The sequence below is a fragment of the Emydura macquarii genome, unplaced genomic scaffold, assembly GCF_026122565.2.
Source record: "Emydura macquarii macquarii isolate MOO-44397 ecotype Brisbane River unplaced genomic scaffold, CSIRO-AGI_Emac_v2 contig_1253, whole genome shotgun sequence".
Lineage (NCBI taxonomy): Eukaryota > Metazoa > Chordata > Testudines > Chelidae > Emydura > Emydura macquarii.
The window spans coordinates 44,396,879-44,418,828 of NW_027131390.1; the positions used below are offsets into that span (position 1 = coordinate 44,396,879).

At 47.4% G+C, this 21,950-nt stretch overlaps 1 long non-coding RNA gene across 1 annotated transcript in view; it reads right to left on the reverse strand.

The window, feature by feature from the left end:
* Positions 1-6,457: 6,457 nt before the first annotated feature.
* Positions 6,458-21,950, reverse strand: part of LOC137154065 (uncharacterized) — a 61,389-nt gene continuing 45,896 nt past the window's right edge. The window contains exons 2-3 of the long non-coding RNA XR_010920057.1: positions 7,725-7,781; positions 6,458-6,826 (exon numbers count right to left, since the gene is read on the reverse strand). This is a non-coding gene — a long non-coding RNA (uncharacterized lncRNA). The remainder of the gene's footprint in view (positions 6,827-7,724; positions 7,782-21,950) is intronic.

Sequence of the window (21,950 nt, forward strand, 5' to 3'; positions counted from 1 at the left end):
AGAGATTGGACTGGAGAGCAAGATTACTCAAGATGGGTGGAAATGTTTTCCATGTTCCAAAGAAAGGAACCAGTCTAGGCACAGTGAAGCTAAAACCCTGGTGCTGTGGTAACAATAGTTACTTCACAGCCCTGGACCCTCTACAGTGTCACAGTGAAATTTCAGTGAAATAGAACAGGGAGCTTATCCCTATCATGACAACTGATCTATTACTACTTAGACTAATTTCACTCAGAAACATTGCCCATTATTGACAGGTCTTATGAGGCTGCTTGTTCTCTCTCAGAAATGGAGGTGCAGGAAGGCTACAGAAACATGGTATTAGGAGGAAAGTTGTGTGTTTTTCACTGCTCTAGTGGGAAAGAAGGCACTCTGGGCTCAGGAAATCCAAAAGCCAGTTCTGCTACAATAAGGAGAAAATGGGTTGCTCTCAACAGCTGGTTATGTGTAGTAGAAGGGCTGGTTTAGCCCTTTAGAACACACTCTCACTTAAGGAAACACATGCCTGTGTGTGTACATGGTAACAGCCTTCCCAACCAATACCATTAAAAAAAAAATCATAAGTCAAGCCCCACCGCCAGAAAGAGGGAAAAAAAAGTGAGTCTCAGGAGTAAGGTTTAAAGAAAATCAATTTGGGATTTTATTTGCCTTCAGTTTGAGTCTTCAGGAGTCCTGGTTCTAAGCTTCTCTGTAACCACAAAGGTTAGAAACATCCTACAACTCCCACATAATCAATTACCACATGACTCTAGGAGCTGGGCCTTTAAGAAAGCCAAATATTGCAAGACAACAACTAACTACACTGTGGTAGCAAGAGATAAGACGACAAATGCTTACAGGCAACTACAGAACTTTGTTCCAACAAGGTTATTAGAATCCTGCCCTGTCTGCAATGAATGGCTAAAGACAAAAGCAGCTGTAATGATGAGCTAAGTCCATGCCTTTCAGTAGCCTTCCCACTGCCTTTGATACAGAACCACAAAGTGTAGCGTCAGCCGCTGGGAAAGGCTGCAGGTATGAGCCTGGGGAAGGCTGCTCTATCTGTTTAGACAAGTATCTTGAAAGCAAACTCCTCTTGTGTTATGACCAGGTAGAATTGTAGGAGTTCTTACTTTAAGATACTGTCTGTTATAAATGGAATTAGAGTAGAAGACTCTTAAGGATTAAACATGCTAGGAATCATCTACCAGGGGACTGGGCTAGACTGCAGTCAAGGAGCATCTGTGTTTGTTACAGGCTGTTGAATACATTTACCATCTCCGCCTTTCAACACTGGATTAGGTTGCTAGTGAGTCACCCATCCACATCACAGCTATTCCAATGCACTGGCTCTTCGGGTAAGACGTGATTTAACTAAGTTACTTGGGTCCTTATTTCTGGAGGTACTGAACACCTGCAAAACTCACATCAATGGGTGCTGTGAGCAGTCAGACTGCCTGAAAATTGTATCTGAAGTGGACACCATCTCTTGGCCAACTCCTGTGAGCCAATGGAGGACATGAATGATTAGGCAAGTATCAGTGAAGTCTGGAATAAGGAAGGCTTTGGGTCTCTTTTCCAAACAATTATAGTTTTAGGATGACCAAGCTAAATTACAATAGGAAGAAGAGGACCTGAATTAAAAATTTTGAACTTCATCTGCTTTTCCTCCAGTTTGCATGCACTTGGATTCAGTGTTCTGGGTTTTAGATATAGACCCAGATACAGCTACCAGTCTGGATTCATGTATCCCCCTACCATCAGGGATTGGGTTCCAGTGTTCCAATTATGCCCACTATAGTTTTATTTAGAGACATCCAATTTTCTCTGACAGAACCAGATTTAAATTCAGCCATAAACCCAAAATAATTTGGGTCACATTTGTCTAGTGTGCCATGTTCCTGTGTTTCCACTGTGATGGGGCCAGCCCTGACAGCTATAGAAGGGTGCTAGTATTTGAGTCTGGGTGGGTGGGCCACACCCCGCTCACTGCTCAAGGCCCCACCCCTTTACGGGGAGGAGCCACCAGATCCCGAACTCAACTGATTGCTTGGGATAACTAATGTGAAAACAGGAGGGGGTGTGGGGGTCATAGGGTTAAACAGAGAACCAGAAGGGGACACCGAGCAGAGAGCCCTGGACAACGCCCACTGCTCCCGGAAGGTGTCCAGGGAGCCAGCAGATGCTTCCCAGGAGAACTCTGCCCGGATACATGAGTGCACAAGGGAGTGGAAGTAAGCCTCAGTCGCAGGGTGCCTCCCCAGCCAGCCTCCCCTCCCTGCTGTTATAGATGGCCACTTTGGCCAGGGCCAGGAGGAGGTTAACGAGGTGTGGGACCACGGATGGGGTGAGCGTAAACAAACAGGTGCAGGAAAAGTACAGCCAGAACCTCAGGAGGGGGTTCTGGAGGAGCCAGAATAGGGGCTGCAGCCTGGCACACTCCAGATATGCATGCGCCAGGGTCTCCCTCACGCCACAGAAGGGGTAGGTGTTGGGGCGGGGGGTGAATCGCGCCAGGTACATGGAGCCATAAGCACAGGCATGAAGGAGCCGCCAACTAATGTCCCCAACAGGCCGTGGGGTTAAGGTGGAATACAGACTGGCCCACTGGGGGTCCTCACCCTCCACGGGTGGCAATCGGTCCCGCCGCTTGGTGTCAGGGCAGGACACGAGGGCAAGAAAATGGAGGGTGTGGAGCACGAGCGTGTAAAGATGGGCCCTTGGTGCAGTTTGAAAGGGGACCGACTGCAGGTCGTGCAGCCGGCTCGGTGTGTGGGGAGGGGGTGGCTGAGGGGGCTCGCAGGGTCGGGGCCCGATGGAGAGTGCCAGAGGGCCGGGGCTGAGAGGCAGATGGGGAGCGCCTTCTCCCAGGACCTGCTCAAGGTAGGCCCGAGCAGTGGGGGGCAAGGCTGCCCTCACCTCCTGGAGTACGCGTCAGGGTGTTCGAAGGGTGGAGAGCCCCATGCGCCGAGCCAGCGCATGGGGATCCACCCAGGACCCCCGGTCATAGTCCAGGACATCTCCAATCTTGGTGACTCCCACCAGGACCAGCCTCCGTCGCACCGAGGGGGTCTCCGCCACCTGCACACCGAGCTGGGGGTTGTGTAGCAGGGGCTCTGCAAGGAGATCCTCCCCTTCGGGGACCGAAGGGGGCCTGGAGGCCAAGACCAGCCTCCAGGTAGAAGACCGGCAGTTTGGAGAGGTCTCGCGGAAGACCCCTCAGGTGGAGATAAAAGAGCTGCCGGTCATATCGGAGCCCTCGGAGGCGGCGGAGGAAGGCGTGCGCCAAGTGGCTCCATGCCGGACTAACTGCACCGTAAAGGAGTCTCTGCAGGGCCTGGAGGCGGAAGGTGTGGACCTGGCTAGGGATGCAGCACAGGCCCTGCCCCCCTTCCTCCAGGGGGAGACTCAGGATCCCTGCAGAGACCCAGTGCAGTCCTGGCCAAAAGAACTCCAGAACTATCTTCTGGAGGTAGGCCAGGAAACTCTGGGTCGGGACCAGGGTGTTGAGGCAGTACCAGAGCATGGACAGGACCAGCTCGTTGAGGACCAGCGCCCTCCCCCGAAGGGAGAGGCACCGGAGCAGTCCCGTCCAGCTCCGGAGCCGCCGCGACTCCCTGTCCGTCAAATCCTGCCAGTTCTCTGCCAGGGAGAGATAAGTGGCAGAGAGGTAAACGCCCAGATAGAGCAGCGGACCCACGCTCCACTGGATGGCTTGAAGCACAGGTGGGAAGGAGCTCACCCGCCACACGGCCCCTACCATCAGGCCAGAGCACCGGGCGGAGGAGGCTGCCGAACAGATGGCCAGGCAGGCCTCCAACCACGCCAGGTCAGCCGGGTCCTGGATCACGAGAAGCACATCGTCGGTGTACACTGACAGGACCAACCTCAGCTCTGCCTCACAGAGCAGCAACCCTGTCAACCTCCGGCGGAGAAGACAGAGGAAGGGCTCGATGGCCAGGGCGTACAGCTGGCCCGACAGCGGACAGCCTTGGCGCACTCCTTGCCCGAAGCTGACTGGTTCGGTCAGGGTCCAGTTGAGCTTGACCGGGCACTCCGGGGAGACGTACAACACCCGGAGAAAACCCACAAAGCGGGGCCCGAAGCCGAACGCCCGCAGGGTGCCCAGCAGATACCCGTGGTCCGTCCATCCTGTCAAACGCCTTCTCCTGATCCAGAGACAGGAGGGTGAACGACAGGCCATCCCTACACCCGAGCTCTAGGAGATCCTGGACCAGACCGAGGTTGTCAAAGATGGTACGGCCTGGGACGGTGTAGGTCTGGTCAGGGTGGACCACGTCCTGCAGCACGGACCCCAGCCTCAGGGAGATGGCTTTGGCTATGATTTTATAGTTCGTGTAGTGGAGCGAGATGGGATGCCAGTTCCGGAGGTCACGGAGGTCCCCCTTTTGGGCAGCAAGGTGAACACAGCCCGCCTGCACGAAAGGGGGAGCTCTCCGCTGTCCTTGGACTCTGCCCAGACGGTGGCGAGGTCCAGGCCGAGGACGTCCCAAAACACGCGGTAGAACTCCACGGTCAGCCCGTCCATGCCCGGGGATTTGTTGGTGGGCATGAAGTGGAGGGCTTCCGAGAACTCAGCCAGAGTGAGAGGGAGCTCCAGCTGGTCCCAGGTGCCTACGCCGACCATGGGAAGTTCATTCCAGAGAATCCTGCAGGCAGCGGCGGTCATCGGATCCGGGGAGAAAAGGCTGGCATAGAAGGCCTGGGCCCTTCCACGCATCTCCGCTGGATCCATGAGGGGGGTGCCGTCCTCCGCCAGGAGGCAAGTGACGTGCTTCCAGGCCCCCCGTCTTTTCTCCAGGGCATAGAAGAAGCGGGAGCCACAGTCCATCTCCCAAAGGAGACGGATGCGGGATCGAACGAAGGCACCCTGAGCCCGGAGGAGGGGGAGTGGAAGGGGGAAAGGGTGGGAGGAGGGGAACCACTCCTCCCTGCTAGGCTGAAAGCAGGGGAAGAGGGCACCAGCGCAAGGAAAAAAGCAGGTGGCCTAAGCCAGGCGGTGGCACAAGGGCCATGCACTCACTAGCCCTTAGATGGGAATCCAGCTCCTCCAGCTGCACTGGGGGTGGGTGGGTCAGGGGCTAAACCAAGAAAGGGGAGTGCAGTGTGTTGGGGGGTCAACTAAAAAGGGGGGCAGTTAAAGGGAGGCCATGAGTGCTTGGGTTTCAGGGGCACAGGGGCCAGGGAGGAAGGAGCAACAGGGGAGCTGCTGCAGGTGGGGGGGAGCAGAGCTGGGGGGCTCAGGGAGAGGCTGATCCCTGAGGCTGGGCTGGGCAGTGGGCAAAGGAACAAACCAACAAATTCAGGGGCAGGGCAGGGAGCAAACAAGCAAACCAGGAGGGGAGCAAAGGAAGGAAGGTGGGGCAAACAAACTCACACAAACAGACAAGCAAGTAGCAAACCATGGGGGGGGGGGGCAAAGAAGGGGGAGACAGCAGGGGCAGCTGCAGAGAAGGGGGGCAGATAGGAGGGAGGCAGGGGAACCTCCAAACATGGGGGCTAAGGAGGTAGAGGAGCAGGAGGGTGGGGTGCTCCGGCAGCAGCAGGCAGCAGCACCAGCAGGAGCAGCAGCAAGCCAGGAGGAAGGCTCTATTCTGCAGCCAGTGGTGGGGTGGTAGGGAGGGCCCCTCTCACCCCCCACTCTCTCCCAGTTGGCCAGGGGAGGCAGGAGGCTAGTTGGGCCCGCAAAAAGCAAAGGCAGCAGCACCAGGGGCTCCCCAAAGCAGTAGTATCCCCAACAGCAGTAGGAGAGCACTGGAAGGCATATATCAGCCCCAGGCTTAGCAAATCCCTGTTCCCTGGGTAATCCAGCTGGGGCCATACCAGGGCAATTAGGCCAGCTGAGGCCAATCAAGGAGCTTGCCCCAGCAGTTAAAAGCCTCCCAGCCAGGCAGATGGGGGAAGCTGAGAGGGAGCAGAGCAGCTACAAGGGGTGGAGGAGCTAGTGTGGGTGTGGTGAGAGCACCCAGCCATGGGAGTTAAGAAGGAGCCTGTCCAGGCAAGACCAGAGGACGCTGGCCCCAAAAAGACTGAAGGAGGACCACAAGCGGGGGGGGCGGGCTACAGATGAGCCACCCAGGGAAGGTAGTAGCCCTGGACTAAGCTGTTTGAGGCTACTCCTCACAGGGTCCCTGGGTCAGGGCCCTGGGTAAAGGGCAGGACCAGGCCCTCGCCCCCCCCCCCCGCCCTTGCTCCCACCCAGCCACACCACCGGCATAGCCATGGGGAGCACAGACCCACAGAGCCAAACAGGCCCACCTTGCCACACTACCAATATTGAAATTCATCCATTTGCCAATTCTGCACTCATTTGTTTAGCCATGATAATTGAGTTATTGGAGAAAATAAGATGCATTAACAATTCTTTATGTCCACTTTTATTTCTGTAGCATTCCAGGTGTATTTCCTGTTTTCCCTTACCTAGATATTTTCTTGTAAAGGAAAAATCCTTCCCCCCCCCCCCCTCCTCCTCCTCCTGTCATTATAATTCACATCACTGCTTAACTGTCACAAAAGCTTTGTTCAGCAGTGTTAATTCCCTCTTCATTACATTTCTTCCTCTTGGATATGTGGCAAATCTAATATTTCTCCAGCTGTTCAATCCATCCTTTTAAATCTCCTCCGAAGTTGTTTTTTCCAAATGCACCTTGTGACACAATTACAGTGTTCTTTTCTTCTTCTACAGTAGATATTTATAACCCAATTTTCTATATTCCATTAGAGCTTCGACACTTAATGACCATATTGTTTTAAGAGTTTATCACCTCCCCCCTTGTTTCTAGCTTCTTTGGTTTCTGCACAGAATTGGGATTTTGCACCAGGTTTTCTGTAAAGAGAAGAATTGTTTCATCAGCTGGCTTTTAAGAGAGCTTCAGGCTACAACTTGCACACTGGCATACCCGACCTGTAGAAATAAACTCTTGGGAGGAGAGGAGACCCCCTAACATCCCTCTAATACAAGCATTTCCCAGCACCTGGCCCACATTCTACACAATTCCACTTTATTATGCTCCCTTGTCATTCAATGTATAGTTTTGCTGAAATTTTTCTCAAATATCAATAAAATAGAAGTTGAACAGAAAGACAAAAGAAGTAAAAAATGGGAAGGGAGGGTAAGGGAAGGAAAAGAAAGGACACATCTGTTTCCATCCACTAGGATTAATCAAAAGATTTCTACAAAGTTAAACTTGAGAAGAGTTGGTCTATCTGTGGTCCCTCTTCACAATGTTACCCGTTCTTTAGCTGCCAGGTAAGATGAGTCGCTGAGCCAAGCATCTATCCCTGGAGGCCAATTGCTCTTCCACCTAGGCGATACAAGTCATTGGGCTACAAGCACCCCTCTAGAAAGCCACACTTGCCATGAGTTGGAGGTTTCCAGGATGAGGGGATATTTCCCAAACTAGTTCTGGGAAGTAATTTTTAAGGAGGTAACCATTAGTAGAGACATAGCCTTGGTCTGATAGAGACCTTACAGCAGCACAGCTCTACCACTGGAGCTGCGCTGCTATAAGGTCTCCCACGCAGCTGCTCTATGCAGACAAGTGAGAACTCTCCCTTCGGCATAATTAAACCACCCCCAATGAGCAGCAGTAGCTAGGTTGGCAGAAGAGCATCTCCTGCTGACCTAACACTGTCTACACCCGCCCTTCTGTCCCTTAGGGGGTTGTTTTCACACCCCTGACCAGAAGTTTTACCAACAAAAGTGCTAGGGTAAACAGCCTTACCTCCCATCTTCTGTTATGCTGGAAGATGTTAACACCTACCCATCAAGTGGGTCTGATCTGTAGACAAATATAGGTCTGGTTAAAGCCCTTCTTTTCAAGCTAAATGGAAGGGAAAATTAAATGCTTTTTTGTGGCAATAGTTGATGCAATAGAAAGCTACCACTCAAGGCAGTGAGAATGACGAAGCCAAATCAGGTGGGCCAAGGGGTTTCTCTGATTGCAAATGCAGGGCTGAGGGATAAGTTGCAGCTGTGACTGAAGCTGTGCCTACACAATGGAGACTATACCATACTATAGCTATGCCAACATAACCCCATAGGGTAAATGTAATATACATCTCTGGAAGGATTTTTGCCATCTGTGTAGAAACATATCTGAATGAAGTTAGTCCATGACAGAATAACGCTTCCAACATAGCTGCATCTACCCTGGGGTTAGGTCAGCATAGCTACACCAAGATAGCTATGCTGGTACAGTCTTCATTATGTAGACACAGTCTCAGCCATAGCTGTAACCAATTAAATCCCCCAGCCCTGCATTTGCAATCTGTCCCAGAGAAACCCCTCAGCCCACCTGATTTAGCTTTGTCAAGCTCAGTACCTTGAGTGGGAGCCTTCCATTGGTTCAGCTATCACTACAGAGACTACGCTCTTACACCAGTCACAAGTGTTTTTCTACCCCCACTCCATAAATCAATAGGATCGCACCAAAGAAATAACTGGCACTCTCAATACCTTCTCAACAAAAAACCTGACAATACCCTGAACATTGTCTAACAGCTCAGATCAAAATCTTTACCCAGCTATTCTTAAACAGAGTACAACATAGCATAAAGAAATCAGGTAACACCTTCACCCTGCAGACATGGTCTTCATTTCTCATTCCATCCAAGAGGCAAAGTCTGATGGCTAAAGTGTGTGTCTGCACATGAAAAAAGGCAGTGGTCCAAGGCAAACTTACTGTTTGACCCTAGACTACTTACACAACCTGATTTAGAGTTCCATACATACGTGATCATACACTTCCTTCATGCATGAACACTATACTCCGTGCATGTGAGCACACAAGTTTAAACAACCACCTTTTCACACAGAAGCAGGGGATCAAAATGACATCAGCCTCTTGACATCCCTCTTTGTTTACCCATTTGGAGAATATACAGATTATATTACTTCCCCAACCCCATTAGCTGTATCACAGTAGCTCCTAGAAGTCATAGCCAAGATCAGGGACTTGGTACACACAGCAAGGAGCCCTCACACTGAAGAGCTTACAATCAAAGGAGAAGATTTTCAAAGGCAAGAAGGGCAGCTGGGTACCTACCTCTGTTACGCTCATTTGAAAATCCCAGCATAAGTAAACAAAAGGCAAAAGAAACGAGCAGAGGGGCAAAGTAAGCTACAGAGGTTAGCAGCAGAACCCAAAGTCACAGAATTCCAGTTCAGTGCCCTATGCACTGAACAGTGCTGCCTTTTGGGTATTTGTTGCTTACAGAGAGCTTTTAGCCCCTTGGTTGGAGAGTGCTATAGAAATGTACAGCAGAATTTGTGACTGTTGCAATGTCGGATCTTGAAGCTTAGTACTACTATACACCTGACAAGTGTCCTCAAGGTTTTATGGGTAGGTTTACAGCACTTCATGGCCTAGAACACAATCTCAGTTCAATGGAAGCCATGTCAGAGATTAGCTTTTCAGCTATTACATAAGAGGTCAAAGATCCCTTCTTCAGCCACTGCCTGCAAGAGGTATCTTGTTTGTGTGTGTATAAAACATGCTGCCTGTAAAACATGAAGCTGGGTACATAGTTCATTTATCCAATAAAATCCACCACATTTTTATGATTAGATGCATTATTTTAACCTCTCTTCTCTCCAATGGCCAACATGCATCTTGCATCCAAAGCCCCTTAATACTGAGGCTTCAAAGTCAAGCACCCAAAACAGTCAAAGAACCCCAGAATTAAGGCTGCTTGTGCTCCCTTGTGCATTATGATGCAGTCTTCAATTACATGATCATACTATTTTTTTCCACAGAAGCCCTATTTCAGCAAGTGGTTACTGAGAGTCAATTCTTTTTATCCTCATCACGTGATCCACGTTTTATGAACTACATGCCATCAAAACCCTGCACTGAATAAGAGATGTGTTTCCTCATGGGAGTTTCTGTAGTGCCCTCATGATATCATTCAAGGCATTCCTCTTCAACACTTGTGAATCGATGGTATTGTCCCCATTTTATAGCTAGCAAGGTTGTCAGATGCATCTTGGGTGACCAACATGAAAGACCTTGTGTCTGATTTTTCAGAGTACTTAGCATTACACAGCACTTCAGATGTTCAAGTTACAGCTCCTATTGGCTTCAGCTGCAGCAATGAGTGCTCAGCAATTCTTCCAGTCATGCCACAGGTTTTCAAATCTGGCACCCAGAAAGCAAGGAACACATGGTTAACCACCAGCTGTGAAAAGCTTGCCCAGTATCCCATACTAACTCTGACAGCAGCAGGGATAGAAGCCAATTCTCCAGGACAGCATTCAAGTAACTTAACCATGAGACCCTCCTTTCCCTTCCTGCAATCCTGCCCTAGTACCCAAAATAGGTAGGCACCTTCCAACTGCTGCAACAAAAGGCAGGGGGTCCTAGAGTCCACCAGCTTCACTACCTGATTCAACCCAGGAGCACAGTCCAGCCTGGGCCCTTTTCCTAGTGGGGCTTCTATTCAGCCACTATTGCTGCTGGAGCTGGAGAGGGTGTGTGTGACTGCTCTACCCTCCTAGTGGGGCTCCCCTCTGCTGCCCGGGTTCCTGCTTGGGAGTGTTGTTTCCCCAGTTCCAGCCTGTTCTGAGTCCTGTCCTCCATTTCCATGCCCCTTCCTGGGATAAGTTGGTTTGATGCTCTCCCTTCCCCTCTTGTGTTTGTTTGGTCTATCTGCTTGTCCCCCTCTTTGTTCCTGCCCTTCCCTTCTGGAAGGCAGGCTTCATGGTAAACCCCTTCCCTGTTCTGAAGAGGAGGGTGCAGTGTTGCTCTATCACCACACTTTAGTTTCTACCACCACATGGCAGGTCCTCAGTCCCCATGAAGCGAAGTTTCTCAGGTGTTGATGGAGCTGGGGAGGGAGGTTCCCCAGTCACCATTGTTGCCCCATCTCTAGATACCCCCCTCAATAGGTCATCATCATCAGGACCAGGGCAAAAGGGTCCTGCTAGGACAAGGCCACTGGGCGTGTTTCCGTTCCCCCTCCCCTTTAGGCCTTTCACCAGTACTGGGAGGGGCAGTTCATCCATCTCATGCAAACATGGGAGGGATGGCGACCTCATTCTCCCCCAACCTAAGGCCCCCGCTATTGGGGGTTGCAAAAGCTGTGCTGAGGCACCTGCCAAATCTCAAGGCCTGCATAGGCCAAGTTGACCATATATCAAGGAAGAGGGGGCTACATGGGGGAGGGTGGGGTTCCTTGCCACCATGACTGTGGGGCTCACTGTTGTGAGCTCGTCCATTCACACCTCCAAGCAGATTTCCTCTGCGCAGCACCCATTTTCTCCCTGGAGTCTTGAGCAGCAGCAGGTGCTGTCTGGGAGTCTTGGCTCACTGGCCCCCTCTGAAATGCTGATTGTAGTCCTAGGACTATCACTCCTCTTTCTGTTTTTTCTGTTTGTGGTCCCCCAAATTTAGTTGATCCCTGTGGTTTCTGAAGACAGAGGCCCTTTTGGTTTACTGGACAGATTCAATGTACATGGTACCAAGTAGGCCTGGGCATTGAACTCTCTCACCTCCCCGGCATTCCTATCAGGCTGCTACCTCCTTCTCACCACCTGGGGCATCTGCACGGAGAGTCCTGAGCACCTGGGAATATCTCCCTGCCCAGTACCACAGCAAGCCCTGGCTGCGGGCAGAAGCAACTCCATGCAGTGTCATTCTCAACTTGCACAGCCGGAGCTTAGAGCATGCCCAGGGCAGACAAGATTTTGGCTAATTTAGCCAACATGCTCTAGCAAGTCTTTAACTGAGCATGGTAAATGAAGATTTTTCAAAGGCTTGTAGCTCAGGCACCTTTTCAAGGCCATGGCAAAAAAAAGTCACATCCCCTGTACCTGTACAAATATCCTGCTAAATAGCTCTACTCCAAAGTGTAAGGCGCTTGAACTTCTCACTGACAGTGAACTTATATAGGATTTTCCCTAAGCTTGTTTTTCATACTGAACCAATTGTGCTGAAGCTCTCCTAATACATTGTGCCTGAGTCAGACACCCAGCATGGAAGATTTCAACCCTAACTGTTGAAATTTGGGAACGGTATAAGCAAATGAAAACAGCCTTATAATGGGAAGTGTCAGGCAATCTTAATTCGAGGCAGCACTGCTAGCTCCGCCTATAATTTGTTCTGTGCCAGTGCATTTGTTGTTATGCAATAGGTAGAGAAAGGCACAGTTATTGTAAAAAAAGGGGCTTCCAATCTACGAAGTAAATTACATAATAATCTAAGTACTCAAACCTGTTAGAGGGGCCATTCTGACAACACAAACATAAGGTAAAAGTGTCTGGAGTTAAAGCAACCAGGAATTGTTTCAAAGTAAGTTTACAGAGGAAAAAAGTTGACCCTTCCCACCATATACAAGCCCATGTAATGCTGTCTAATAAAAAGCTCTGGGTCTTTTCAATTAATTTAAATTGACAGGAGCATCTGTTTCGTAATTCCACTGAATTTATCTCCTCTCTCAGCACTGGAATAAGATACTGATTGTATTCTGCAGCTATTCCTAATGAAAACATCACAGGTCTCCCTTAAGAAATAGGGGAAGCAGTGGAGTCACTCCTATCCTGTCTTAAAACCAAGCCCAATAGAATTATTTGCATGGCAATCCTTGGGTCAGCTGCTGCTCTACAAAGATTGGTTCAGTTCTTTGAGAAAAAAAATCAAGACCAGGGTTCACAAAATACCTGTAGGTTAGAGGAGGGTCTGACCACCTCTACATCCTGATGAGTCAGTGGAGGCTCAGTGTATCTGAAAAGCAGGCCATCTGCTTTATTGCTCTATTTACCTTTAAGATGTTGACTTTGTAGTCAGAAATATTCTGGAGATTTACTGTTAGAATCAAGCAGCCACAACAATATCTTCCACTGAAGCAGAAATCGTGGTGGTTTATATGTTCCAAGTGTCAATGAAGACAGAAGCGCTAGTTCTAATTACAGAATGTTTCAGCTCTTACTTAATTGCCTAGCACTGTGGGCACCATCTGACACTTGGACAAGATATTTATAGTTAACTTAGTTTTAGTGCCTATTAGACTGGAAGTCTTAGACTTAGTGCTATCCCCAGCAGACACTGACAAAGTTCACTTAACTATTGTCATAAGGCAGTCTGGATATTTACAAAAAAAATGAAAGTGGTTTTCAAGCAAGGACTATATCTATCATGCAAGCAACATGGGAAACTGGTTCATTGCTGCATGGACTTGGACCGAATTGTGAGCACCTCACTAATTTCAAGCCCTTTTGGGGAAGGTAGATTTACCAGAAGTCAAACCCCTAAATTAAAATAGATGTAAATAATCACATCAAGAAAACTGAGCTAAAAAGAATGTCAAGTTGAAGTCCAGCACTCAAAAATCCAGAAATGCTAGAATTAAGGTTTCTTCTGCAACCTTTATTTGACTCCTTGCGTAGATGCAGGCTTCTCAAATTGGACATGCAAAATTAATGGTCACTTGATAAATCCTTAAACTCAGTTCCCCAACTGTAAAATGGTGAAAATTGGTCATGAAGATTTGTGAAGGGAAGTTCATTAGTAGTTCGTGTGGCATCCATAGTATGGTGAAAGCACCATAGAAATATTTATTTCCTTCTGCATAATTTTCCATTTAGGGCTGTGTTTCAATAGTATGTGGCCAAATAAGGCCTAGGACTACATATCAAAAGTGAAGTATAAGCAGGACTTTGGGACAGCTACCCATTCATTGAATGAGGCAGGGGTCCTACGGATAAAATAGTAGGTGATCATATCCTTTAAGATTACAGAAACAGTTAGACACCCTTAACTCTAGGCAGCAGTACCACTACCTACCACCTTCATTACACAAGTCTAAACAGGAGTCTTATCTGAAGGCTCCCTCACCCCAAATTTGGGTGGCACAGAAAGTTAAGATCAGATTCCGACAAGCCTTAGTGTGACTTTTCCTTTGTTTTTTGCGCCTTTTAGCAATAGGCCAAAGCCAAACAATGTAAACAAAGTCCCTCAACTTGGGCAGCTCACAGATTGGGATTCAGTCTTAAACCACTCCTGGTTTTGATTGTGGAGAACTAAACACGTGCCTTCTCCCTTGTATTACTGAACAACTGACCTTGCATCTCAGGCAGCATCCTCTTCCATTGAAGACAAAACTTTGAGGAAGACTTGGTCAATGGTGGTTGTCCACTTCCCGTTCTCTGGTCACACCCCCATTTTCTGTACACATCTTAGGTGTATACAGTGGATCTTCAGTTCCATTGTGTAATAGCACACAGAGCCACACTCCCTCTTTGTAGGCATAATTTAAATTTATCTGCACTCCTGAAAATGTGCAACTGAGGAGAACATACATCTTATTAGCAGTACCATGTGCGTGTTTTAGGCTAAGTCATATGGAGCAAAACTCGATTTTAAGACCAGAAGGGGCTACCAGATCTAGTCTTCCCTCCTGCACATCCCTGGCCACGAACACCACCACCCAGTTACCCCTGCACTGGGCCCAATCACCTGGGTAAGAGTACATTATAGCTCCTTGGAGACTGGATTGTGTGCCACAGACAGAACAAAAGGGACCAAGGTGCACCAGTGCTCAAAGCCCCTGCAATGAAAAGGAACTAATTTGGTGAGATATAACATATGATCCCAGCAAGTGACCCATGCTCCATGCTGCAGAAGATAAAATCCCAAGGTCCCTGTCAATCTAACCTGAGTATGTGAGCAAACACCCCAGCCAAGCATCAGAGAAGATTGTCTGTATCACCTGTTAGAGCACTGTGGGAAATTAAGGCAAGAAGTGGTACAAATGCCATTAGCACATGGGTAACACCCAGTGTACATCTTCACACCAAGTGCAAATGTTCTGCAGCTGTTGCAATGTCCAAATGGGATCAGCACATGACTGAAGGCAGGCCAATGCGAGGCAGTTATGGTGGGATCAGAGAAATATTTAGAGGAACCTGCCAATTGTCTACCCCATGCTTCCTAATTTCTTTGTCCAAGTAGTGTGCATCCTAGTGGCTCCCAACAGATACTGGGTACCCAAGACTTGTTGTTTTGAGCTAGATAGTAAATTATGCCCCTCTCAATAGACCATGTGATGTTCTAGCCACCCACTGAGTACCAAGTTTTAAATCTTAAGTTTCTGCCAGGATCTTCATTGGAGACAGTTATCCAACTGACTGACTACACTGACAGCTTTGCTGTTATTTTCAGTTGTGGAGCTCTCCAACAGGACTGCTGTCTAACTAGAAACAAGAGCCTGAACTTCCTAGTGGCTGCTCCACAGCCGAGAAACTCCTTCAACAAGAGAAGAGCCCAGACCTTAGTGCTTTCAGGACAAGTGGCAAGGTCTGTCCTCACCACAGCTTTCCCACAAACACTGCTCTCGCTCACTTAATGGCTTAAACAATCCTCCTTGCGCCATTTCTTTCACAGGTAGACTGGTGGAGGGGGAAGGATTGAATTTAAGTTTCTCTTTGGATTCACGTAATTTGTAAGGCACTGAAATGCTGCGTTGATGAACATGGTATCAATACCCAGAGCTGGGTTGCCACAAGCACTGTGGAGGTGGAATTAAGTTTTCATAACTGTTCCGATTAGATCATGTTCTACACCCCATGTGCACAGGGAAAAATATAACTGCGCCACATGTAGGACAGTGGAGAATCAAGCCCTTTATGTCCGCACAAGTTGTTAGTCTGGGATCTCATATGTTTTTTGTTACTCATTTGTGTCTGTGGTAATGAAACTCTAAAGGGTCACTGAATACTTCAGAGCTGAAGATGCTTGAGCTTTCAATTTAGTGTAGCTAGGTTTCCCCACCGGGCCCTGGGAAAGCTTGGGGAGGGAGTGTATCATAGTCCCTCCCTGAACTTCCTGGCATGAGAAAGAGCACCAGTCCACACTGCTACTTAGCCTGCTTCCCCAGACTGCCCCAGCCCAGTCCATGAGCTTCCACAGACAGAGGACAATGTGCATCCCTGTAGCCAGAGCAAAGCCACCTTCCCGCTCTGAGGGCAAGGACCAGCACTGGCCTTATGCAGGGCCCACAAGTGGGGCTCTTGCCCATTCCCCATCCCTGCAAGAACTCACCAGGTTCCGGCTCTTAGTTGGATACATGGGTTTCTGCTTTCATCAAGCAGCATGAGCTTGACATCATTAAATAACTATTTTCAATTGTAAATTAACCTTAGCCCTAGAGCCACCTGATGTATATCCCAGTACCATTAATCATGGGTACTATCATTTTCTTGTGCCATCTACATATAAGGGAGGCCTTCCAGCAAAACTGCAGGCTTCTTATTTTTGCAAGTCACCTGACTGCTCAGAGTTTACAAGTTCATTGTTTAAGCAGTTAGATATTGGAGAAATGCTTACATAGCAGCTACAAAGTTCATTCCGAAGAGATCCAGTGACGGGAAGTGGGTAAATGTTGAAAACACGAGACAAAAAAAACAGAAAAAGCCTGGGATTTGAGCCTGGAAATTCCTTTCCTCTTCTTTCCCATGCCACCACCTTCCCCATTACTCATGGCTGCCACCATACCCCTGGCCAGCTTGCTGAGCTAATCCCCGAGTTCAGGATCTGTCTGCGCCTGCTTTGATAGCACACCGTCAGGTCTCTCCAGCCCTGCCCCTCTGCCAGCTGACTGGCTCTGTGCCAATCAGGTGTCCTACAGCTAGTCCCCTGTTCCCATATGGGCAGCGCTGAGCTCCTGTTCTGGAACAGTATCCCCTTCCTCCAGTGGGGAGAGGGACTGGCAGCATCAAGTCTAGGGTGGGATATCCTCCCAGTCCTTTAGCCAGCTAGGGCTCTGGGCCAGTTAACTTGTGCTGGACCTAGCACTAAGAGCCATGGTGGATTGGGGACAGGCCCATTCAGGCTGCTGATCTGTACCAGGGGCGCTCCAGAGTACCTTGTCCCTCATATCATCTGTCACACCCATGCAGAGCCCGTCTAGTGCAGAATGCTAATACATCTAAGGCAAAACCACAGAGAAGACTTCCCTAAAACTGCTTTTATACCTTGTATCTAGTATATATAGTCACTCTCTCCTTCACTGACCTGTGGAAACATGAGTGCAGGCCCTAGGACGTCAGAGTTTCTTCTGCCACCATAAAGATATGAAGACTAGAAGTCAGAGTTAGGAACTCTGTATCCACCACCACTTCAAGTGTGCACAAAGCTAGGAGTTGCAGGGGGGAAGCAAGCAAGCAGTGGCTTTGGCGTTCACTTCTGCTCAAGGCATTTGTAATAAGCAACGCAAGAACATTGACAAGTGTAACTTTTCTGTGAAATGTCATTTACAATGATTCAGAGATCAATAGGGACCAACTTGAGCCCTGGAATAAACTCCCGTTCATCTCTCTTCCCCTCTCCTGCCCCTCCAAAAGCTTCTCCCCCATTGAGTCTTTTTTTTTTTTTTTTTTTTTTAAAAAAGACCTGCTTTCTCACTGGCCTGGAAAATTCTCCAACAGGACATTCTACTCCACTCTCTGCAAAGAAACTAGGTCAAAATAGTTTCCCCACTTATGTCACAACTTTAGCATCCCCATTGTTCTCTCCAGAGCATTGTCATTAAGATGAACAATTCTCCATTGTCCCTAGCCTCGTAGGTACATGTTGCATTCCCTGTCAGCAAGTAGTAAATTCCACGTCACATCAAGGTGTTCCCTATAGAAACAATTTCATAACACCATCCAAAAATAGTCAGTTGCATGGACAGATTCCCCAAATAGTCACAGGTTACTACAGAACACTGCTCATGTAATTGCTAGGCAGGTGATGAGCTATGTTATGGAAACAGCTGGTCTACGAGAAAACATGCTCTGCTTCTCCTCCCCCTCCCACCCCTATGTGTCCATTCATAGCTATGTGTAATTCCTACCAAGCTCCTGATCTAAATATCTTGTGGCAGTGAGTTCCAGAAGTTATTCACTCAATACACCTCTTGGGATTCTGACAGCTGAAAACAGAGTTTTAACATCATTTTATCCTCTCTACTGCTGACTGCCCAGATTCCTCAGTTGGCATTTTGTTGCTCTCTGCATGAAAGAAACAAGAGGGCAAGACACAGAACTGAAGGCTGATTGAAGGGAAGAAAAAAAAAACACCACATGAAATTTCACTATAAATTCCTTGAAATATTGCATGATAATTGTACCAGCAAGAACTCTACAGGATAGCGAAACAGACCAAGATCGTCCCCCAAATCTGAAATAGACTAAGCAGGAGGAAATTACATTGTTTTTATAATGAGTTCTTTTAAAGGCACCTTTCACCTATAGCAAGGATCCTGCTCTTCAATATGGGATACTTCCTGCTTTTCATGAATCAAGGCTGTGACTTTAGTTTTCTTGCCTGCTTCCTTGGGGGTAGACCGGGAACACAGGCCCACCTTCTCCTCTGGTTCTGACTCAGGGACCTAGTATTAGCAGCTAGATCTGCTCCTCCAGTTGCAATGCTGCTTCTGTGGGCCACTTCCTGCCTCCAAGCCCTTTGTGACACTTTTCTGTAGTTTGTGCTTAACACAGCCTCTCCTTTGGTCCTCAGGCCTCTGGCTTCTCTCTACATCCTCCCAGCTCCTTCTGTCTCTGCCAGAACACCAACCCTTTCATGCTGTGCTTCCTTTCCAAGCCCTCCCCAGGGATTAATGCTAACCTTGTGGCCCTCCCTCTGCCTCCCCCCAGGTTCTTCTCAAACAGCAGGAACCCACCACCACTTCTCTCCTACTTCTGTCTTGGGTCCCTCTCCTGGACTTCTCCTCTAGCTTCCACTTCCTCCCCAGCTGGGTCTGATAGCAAGTCAACCTGGCACAGGAACGTGGGCTAACTGAGCTCTCAGACACCTGTTAAAACCTTTGTGCACCTGTGTAGGGTAGACACCCCATTACATAGAGCAGTGTTTCTCAATTGGTGTTCCGCGGGAACACTGTTAGGGTTCCACACCGCTGAGAGCACTGCTCTCCATGCTGCTGAAAAAGGGAAGATGTCTCGGATTTTCCGGCGGAGGGTATCCAGTGTAAGTAAGTGTAATTTAAGTGAGAAATGCTGACCTTTGCTTATTTCAACATTTGAAGACTGCTAAGAGTTTGGGGGGTTCCGCAATTATTTATTGAGTTCAAAAGGGTTCCGTGGCCAAATTTAATTGAGAAACACTGACATAGAGCAACAGAAAGTACCATTGAAAGTGTTCTGGTAAGGTCAATTTCACATACAGAATGATTGACATTGTATAGGATTCTCTGTGGCAAAGCTCGTGTACAATATATGCTACATGAGAAAACACCATAGAATGAACAAAGTAATGGGGGAACCAATATAATGATAAAGGCAACCCATTCCCCATGTCCTCAGGCTCACAGATATTGCTTTCAATTTACATACTCTTACCAGAGTACATGGCTGCTGAGATCTACACACTGGAAGACCATGAGAAAGACCTTATTATCTTGGTTACAGATGTTGGCTTTGCTCTTCCACAGGGTGCGGGTGGTGTCAGGAGATGCAAACACCTGCTGTTCAGATTTGGAGGCGCTTGTGTGTTTCTGTCCTGGTCTAAAGCAGAGGTGTTAAGATGGTTTCCAGCGGGGTTACCATGAAACCAGTCCATTCTTTTATTACCAAAGAAAGTATCAGGAAGGTCATTCACAGTAATCAGGTGAGCTTATGCTGGCTCAAGGAACTGGTAATGGGGCAAAAGAGTTAGGCTCATCTGACTAATTCAAATCTGGTAGATTAGTAGTGAAAGGAAATGGTTATCCAATCGTGTTTGGTGGCTTATGGAAAGAAGCCATGTCTATTGTACAAGGCACCAGAGTGGGATTCTGAAGACCTAGCTCTAACTTTCAGCAGTCATCAGCTTTGTGTGTGACTGTTGCCCTATCACCTAGTCCCAGTTCCTTAGTTTCCCAGCTGTAAATTAGGGATATCCTCCTCACCTTGGGAGCCAGTTAACTACATTAGTTTTCAAGATGCTCAGATGTTCCAGTAATGGGAGCCATACCCCCATGATAGAATTTAAGAGGATTGTGTCTTTGGCTCATCTGATCTGCTACCATGGAAACAGCTGCCTAGACTTATGTTTTTGATAACCTGGCTTCTTAGAAGAGCACATGAAGATATGTTCTTTGGATTATACTGAGCTAACTTGCATTTAGTAAGTCTCCTGTGACTAGCTATATTGCACATTTCTTTTTATAGCTGCTCAAATAAAACATATATGACCTTGTCTGGGGGTAGGAGTCTCCTCATTATTAACATTACTGCACTCATCATGACTGAGCAAGACAGTGGAGAAAAATGAAATTCTCTTCTCCAGAGAGGTAGTTTTTCATTACATTAGGCCATAAGGACCCCTGCAGATAGTCCTTGCTCATGGTCCTTCACATCCTGAAAGTAAAGCCTGGTAGGGAATTCAATTAATAATCCACTCCTAAAGACTAATTTATTCACAGTAACTGGGAAAATTTATGGGAAAAAAATGGAGTCACAGATTTCAACTCTAATACCTCTGTCCCACAATCTGGACTACTTCAAGTCTCATATTGAAGAGAAAGTTTTTGGTTGTGGTCTGCCTTGTCAATCTTGAGAACTCTTACAAGATGGATTCTGAATTCTGATCTTGCTCAAGTAAAAATCAGGAGTAACTGGCGAGGGGGAAAAAAAAAGGGGGGGGGGGAAATCAATAGAGTAACCCCAGGGTAAAATCTAACATTAAAATGAGGCCTTTCAGATTTATTCAGTAGTTGCCATTGGTGCAGCTGAAGGTTCAAGATGTAACTCCCATTGTAATGCCACGACTTCTGTTTTTCAGAAATCTGACTCCTGAAACCTCCCCTAAAAGTATGAACTTGAGTAAATTTTCTGAAATTGAGCCAAATCACTAGTTAACTTCCAATTTTATATTTCACAGGCATTTATTTTGAAAAGGGAACTTCAGGATTATTCACTCTGGTTCCTTATTTGTGATCAGAGTTTTATCCTCTAATCACATTGAGGCTTATTTTGACTATGTTTTGTATTCTACATATACAATCAGCCAAGGAAAGGGTTTTTTTAAAAGGTTTTCTCTAAAATAGTTTCAAACAGGAATTATGATATTCAGTCTAACAGCCCTCTGGTAAAGCAATTTTTTTTTTCAAATTTAAGTGGGAAAATAGAGATGATCTAGACTCAGATCTCAGTGCCAACAGAGCCCAGTTCTCCTAGGCCTATGCTTTTCATAGGTAGTCTAGTTTCCCCCAAGGGCCAGAACAGCCAAATCTAGAGGACCACCAAATGGTGATGCCATTTTAGATTTAGTATGGTTAAGTAGCAATGATCTCATAGAGGAACCAATTATAGAGTACACCCTTGGTTTGAGTAATCATCAATTAATGTAAACTAAATGGAAGCATAAACAAAAATAGGTCTGTAACTAGGATCCTAGATTTCAAGAGGGCAAGCTTTAAAAAAAAATTAAGGGAATTAACTAGGGAAGGGGACTGGCCTGAAGAACTCAAGGATCCAAATACAGAGAAGGCTTGAAGTTAGCTTAAGTCAAAGTTGCAAAAACTATCTGAAGTCTGCATCCCAAGCAAGGGGAAAAAACTCCTATGAAAGACTTGCAGACTGAACTGAACGAACAAGCATCTCAAACAGGTTAAGAGAAAACAGAGCCTACACGAAATTGAAGGAATGGGAAGCCAAGGAAAGTCACCTCTTGGAGATCAGAGGGTAGGAAAAAGTGAAAACTGCCCAAAGCCACACAACATCGGACCTTCAAAGGAAATTAAAACCAATAGTAAAAAATTCTTTAGTCATATAAAACAAAAACAAAAAAGTGGGACTGCTAAACACTGAGGATAGGGTGGAGATTAAAGATAACCTAGGTATGGGCCCAACACTTAAATGAATACTTGGCCTCAGTTTTTAATAAGTGTAATAGAGTGGCTAATGGAAACAAGAATACAGAAATAGAAGTAACCATATCCAAGGTGGAAGCCAAATGCAAACAGCTTAATAG